Consider the following 6,191-nt stretch of genomic DNA (forward strand, 5'->3'; position numbering starts at 1 on the left):
TTATTTCGTTAAGTCATTTCGCATAATTATACTATTCCGCAAACCTATTTCTCCTTTTATCCTCACCAAATTTAGCCCTTCGAGTCGCAAAACTGTTATAGAAGTGAATCAACTACATCCAATTTTGCTTTGCAAATCATGGGAGATCAACACATTAACTTTTAACTACATGGACGCTAAAATGATAATATATATTAGCTATAGACTTTCAATGGATTTTAAATAACATCTATTGTACAGTACAAGTGAAATATTTTCCGTTTTGTTTAACGTTTGTTCAACTTTCATAAAAGACACAATAATGTGTGCCCAGAGGGAAAGGATAAAATATTCATGTTTTTTTTTTATTCACGTTTGAATTTTCTTTTGAATAAAGATAACCAATAGTAGAATTTCCATTGTTACGGCTGCACCTCTATGGCACACGCAGAGATACTAAAATACAGTGTATGGGCGAAAATAATTTCCGCGCATGCGAAGAAGTGCATTAGGATAAAGGTTTCCAGAGGAGAGACCCTGGAAACGAGGTTTGGATGTTTCCGTCGCTGGGGGGGAGGTGAGTGGGGCAAAAAGGAAACTCTGAACAGAACGGTTGCAAGTGTGGAGGGCGTATAAATACTATGCTTAATACCTGTGGGTATTACAATGGTCTCAAGAGGAAAAGTGTGCTAATTTATGCAGCGCGCGAGGCCATTTCGGCGCAATCATAGCTATTTGTAAAAATAAAAATAAATGTAGCAGCAGTAAGCGTAGTATCATTTGGATACATTCTGGGTTTTGAAAATAAATTACATGAGGGGAGATCATTAATATAGAAAACAGATAAGAGAGCTAGTATGAGCATAGAGCTTATGGGCGGAAATTTTACGGTATGTAAAGCAATTTAGACTTAACTTTTCACTGTACTTTACTCTGTGAGTCAGTAAATATGTGAAACATATATTTTGAACTGCGGATGAAAGATCAAATAGAAGAAAGATCCTCGCAGTTGGTACGCAACTTAAGCAGTTGCGAAAAGAAAGCCTGAAAAAAATTCAGGTTTGAACGGGATTCAAACCCATGACCTCTGAGATGCCGGTGCAATGCTCTTACTAGCAACTGAGCTATCAAGCCAACTGGGCTGAGCTGGTCATAATTATTGTGAGTTCGTAATATACCCGTGAAGGATGAATAAACGAGTCAGTAAATATATGAAACGTATATTTTGAACTGCGGATGAAAGATTAAGTAGAGGAAAGATCCTCGCAGTTAGTACGCAACTTAATCAGTTGCGAAAAGAAAACTTGAAGTTTTTTTTACTCTGTGTACGTACGGTATCTTGAGCAACTACGAACAGCGTAACAAAAGCTTACCTTTTAAAGAGGAGTAGAGTCTGTTTACCTTCACTGTAATTGAGTAAACTGCACTACCTAACAAAAACTCACTCCCAAACGTTGCAATCGACTTGGGAAGTAGCTATCAGCTGAGCTAGGTCTTCTGGTCACTGGTCTCTTATATACTGCATACGGCTTTTGTATATCTTGGCTTATTGTGATCTTTGTATCGCTTCGCAAGCCGATGTTCTGGATTCTCCGGAGGTACGCTGAACAATACGAACATTTTCTTTTTTTTTTATTAACCGGGCACTTTCATGCTGTGGAAAAATAACAACTACATAAATGAGCCACACACCCGTGGAAGTTGAAATAAATATCCTTTGGTCGGTTTCTCGGTTCAGTAATTCGCTAAGAAAGCAGTAATAGAAACTTGTCTTCCATGGCAGTTGTTTGGTTCAGTGATTTGCAAAGAAATCCCCGTTGCGGGTCAAAACGGTTGTGGAGAAAATTCTCACAGGAAAATTCACAGACAGCAGGGAATCATCTTTTCATGGTCTCTACGACGCATAGCTATTACCAATAGCATTTTGTTACTAGGAACTCGGATCTAGTAAAGAATCCCTTTCCATTTTTGGGAACAGACAGACGGTTTTTGCAGCCATGTGCGGCCACACTGAGTTGAACAAGATCGATTTTTTTAAACTCGAGGTCAAAAGATCATACGTTCCTGCTATGGCGTTTGGCTTGACAAAAAAAAAAAAAAAATTAGCAATGGCAACAAGAAAGTTATAGCGGATTTTGTTTTTGTGTGTTTTGTGTAATAGCTCGCGACACAGCATGAGCTGAATACCTCGCTGACAATCGCCTCGCCCGTTCACCGCTTTGAAAGAAGTTATATACTATTAGTCTACTATTGTGAACAATACAAACTGATATGTCCCGATTTCATCGGTATGGTACTTTCAAAGAGTGAACTAATAATCCCGAGAAAACGGAAATCAACAAAGGCAAATTAAAACCAGTTAGCTGGTTGCCTGATAGCTTCAGTGGTTCACTAAGAAATCTCCGCTGTTCATGTGGTCAAATGTTTTCAACAAAATTCTCACAAGAACTATTCTTCGACAGCGAATCACCAGGAGTCAAGTGAAAACAATAAACAGTTAGTTTAATTAAACTAACGTCACGTTGTTGCACATAAGAAACGTTTGTACAAAGCAAGCTAAAGTATACTTATCTTTCCTTGATGCTAAATGAACCGTTCACACTAACATTCCAGATGGCAAAGAGCAAGACGCTTCTTTGATTTATTCTCTGCATCGCCAACAATTCTATTGTCTTTCGCGACACGTACTTACGGTGCCAAAATTTGCAAAATGAGGCATAAAGATGGTGAGTTGTTCCCACGGGAGTAACAGGTAACTGGCTTCGTTGTTTCGGGCTCGCGTCGTGTTCGCTTCGTTGAAATAGGTGCTGTCAATCAAACTTTTTGTGCACCAAAAACGAGATCGCACGGCGCGACGCTCGTTGCCACCGGATATGTTACGGATCTTCTTCACGATGTAACCAACTCTACTATTTACGGCGATTCCAACGCGGGCCAACAAAGATGACGAAAGCTTGTACCCAATTTGAGGCAAATTGTATTGAAGAGCTTCAAAGACTTTGTCTGGGTTTCCACTGAGTTTACGCATCTGCCAGAGTGCCTCCATTTATTTGTAAATAAAACATGGGATCGTATTTTCCAATCAACGGAGTTGACATGTGTAGGAATGCAGGATTGATCGGGGATTCTGTGAGCTCTGAAAAGAGCTCCCGATCAATGCGCTGCAATTCTTGTAAAGAAGCCATTTCGAGAACTCAGAAGCAGTAAATACTTTAAGCGAGTAATGTAGTCGAAAGTGACCCTATTGAAGCGGTAAACATTTAAAGTACCCCGCGTCAGTGTATTCTTATTTAAATAATGCTTTTGTTTGAACAAAGCCTTTGAAAGTTTTTTTTTTTTTTTTTTTTTGCATTCTAAAGGCGATCATATTTATTAAAGAGAGTTGTACTCACAAGCTAGTCAGCACGTGGTCAATATGACTACTGAAGGGTCATAGCGATTGCAGTAATCAAGGAAATGTCATGAAATTTAGTAGCATGCAGCGCAGGTAACCGGTTATTACGTAATTAAAGTTCTATTTCAGTGACCTTTCATGCGAGGCACACGCCATTTCAATCCTTAATTACAGTGACTTACCCACTATTGTTTGTGGAGGCGGAGCTATGAATTTATTAGAACTTTCGCGGTAAGTTTAAAACGATAGCTCGACTCCCGTGGGAGTACCGAAAAGGTTGAACTCGCAAGCAAGTTCAGAATTGTGGGGGTAGGTCTCGGAAAAAACAGGAAAAAATAATACTTCTAACCGTCGGATTCCTGAGAAAACTCAGCTGTGGAATCTTCACATGTCAAACAAAAATAACCATATGAATAGTTTCGTGCTTACCCCTTATTTCTTCAAAAATTTCGTCCAAAAGTGTTAGTCCCATACAAACGGAGTGCCGAAATAGCTACTTTTGAAGCACGAAATAATAATACTTCTAAAGCAGCTACAAATATATCGAAGGTCACATTTGCTTTATTAACATCTCTTCTACAAAAGCCATATGAATAGTAACTGGTAAACGGAACAGAACGCTCATAAAAGAAGAATTTAGAAGCGCTACTTCGTATTTTCTGCCAACTTTCTTTATTGTTTTGTGTGCTATGTGTGATGAGATTTCAAATTTAGCGCCAGCGAGCGTAACAAAAGTCCCGGATATGTCGCGGCATTGTGGGCGATGGCTGCGACCTATTTTTCGCCCTTGTAAAACTACACCACAGAATGAAGCTAAGCAGAAGTTTTCAAAAGGTAGCGAGACACCTTGATTTGATCACCTCTCCATTGCAAAAGACATTTGCATCTCCAATAGCTGACATTGTAAACTGTGTATTTTTGCATAGAAGGAACGCATTAATTAGCATCAGCTTTCGTGGACATCAGAGAAAACGCCGTATCAATAATTGATTGTTTACGGACTCAGTCTGAGTAAAACGCCGGTGACCGTGAAATGTTTGAGTAACTGGTTTAACTCTTGGACGTTAGAAGACCTTAGACTGCATTGAAAAAGTCAAGCTATTTAGGGCGCATTTTAAAAACAGAAATCCACTGAAACAGGGCAAATCCCGAAACTGTTAGACTTCTTTTAAAACTTTTGCATTCAGTTTTCTCCCGTCCAACTTTAATTGTGATGTCTTTTACTGAGTGGCACGTAGCTATCAAACTTTTCAATTGTCATTAATATCAAATTCGTTTATACTGTCAAACCAGCCTAACAGAGAATTCTAAATCCCCTTGACGAATAAAACAGCTCCTTTACGGCTCAACCGTTCGAGCGAAGCCCAGGGCCCAGTTGTTCAAAGCCCGATTACGTTAATCCTGGGTTAACATGAACTTTGATTCGAGTATATTTATTAATCTGTAAGGATTCGTCCAAAAGATTTTGTCCCTTAGTTTTGCCTTAGACTTTTCTTTCCCATTAGCTCAAAATGAGCCTTTAAAATCATTTTTAATGAGCGAGATGAAAACCTTGATTAACTTTTACCCGCGGGTTAGCGTTAATCGGCTTTCGAACAACCCGTCCCAGGGGCGGTAGTAGGGTGTAGGTATTTTTCGGTGACGTCATCGCGCATAGGTGAACTCCACGGCTAAATGAGCGGCGAGCAGGGGCATACGAAATTGACAACTCTCATGCCAGGGCTGTTGATTGCCGTACCGTGTACCAGAAAAACAATCGTATATACCGAAAAAGCGTGTGTAAATACAACTGCCAGACTAACGCGCGCGCTCAGTTTTGACCCGATTGATTTTTCATCCTCGTTCGCTAGGCTTTTCTTTTGTAAATTGGAAGGGTGGCCTTCTCAATTTACAAGGGAAACACCCAATGAACGAGACTGTTGATTTTTGTGTGCTTTGAATGAGAAAAGGGAGAGTTAATTAGCGTGCCAGAGCAGACCGCTTTCAGTGTGCCTTCTGTTTCACCCGTCACGAAACCGAACTCTTTTCGTAGCAGCTGAAACAAAAGGCGGAAAAGGCGTCAATCTGCTCTCGCAAGGTAAGGCCGCTAAGGAAATCTGGCGTATGCGTGAGGGAGATAAGTTGCGAACAAATGTAAGGGCGACAAACGGACAAAGGATACACATGGAGTGCTTACCATTTACATGGAAAACTCGGAAATTCCAGTTGGAAAATCAAATGGTACGCATCATTCCATTGGAGTACTTCTGAAATTATGGGCTTCTGGTCAAAGTGATGCACTTTTATTATTCCTTTTGGGATTTACAGCTCCGCTGATGTTCATACATTTTGCATGTTATCCATCTGCTGCTAAGAGAAGCTAAATCATTTCGTACTTATGCCGAAAATTTCCATTCGGGTGGTTTGCATAAATGGTAAACACCCCTGGCGTATGTGTCAGGGAGATAACTTGCGAACAAATGTAAGGGCAACAAACGGACAAAAGATACACATGGGGTGCTTACCATTTATAGTACCATTTTCCATTACATGGAAAACCCGGAAATTCCAATTGGAAAATCAAATGGTACATATCATTCCATTTGGAGTACTTCTGAAAGTGATGTATGTTTATTACTCCTTTTGGGATTTACAGCTCATGTTCATACATTTTGCATGTTACCCATTTTCTGTTAAGACAAGCTAAATCATTTTGTATTTATGCTGAGAATTTCCATCCGGGTGGTTTGCGTAAATGGTAAGCACAAGGATTCGAAAACAACGAGAGAGGACGGAGATAAGGTGGCAAGACAGTCTACAGCAGTGTTACAGCCTGCTT

Source organism: Pavona decussata, unplaced genomic scaffold (genome assembly GCF_977016875.1).
Source record: "Pavona decussata unplaced genomic scaffold, jaPavDecu1.1 SCAFFOLD_58, whole genome shotgun sequence".
Lineage (NCBI taxonomy): Eukaryota > Metazoa > Cnidaria > Anthozoa > Scleractinia > Agariciidae > Pavona > Pavona decussata.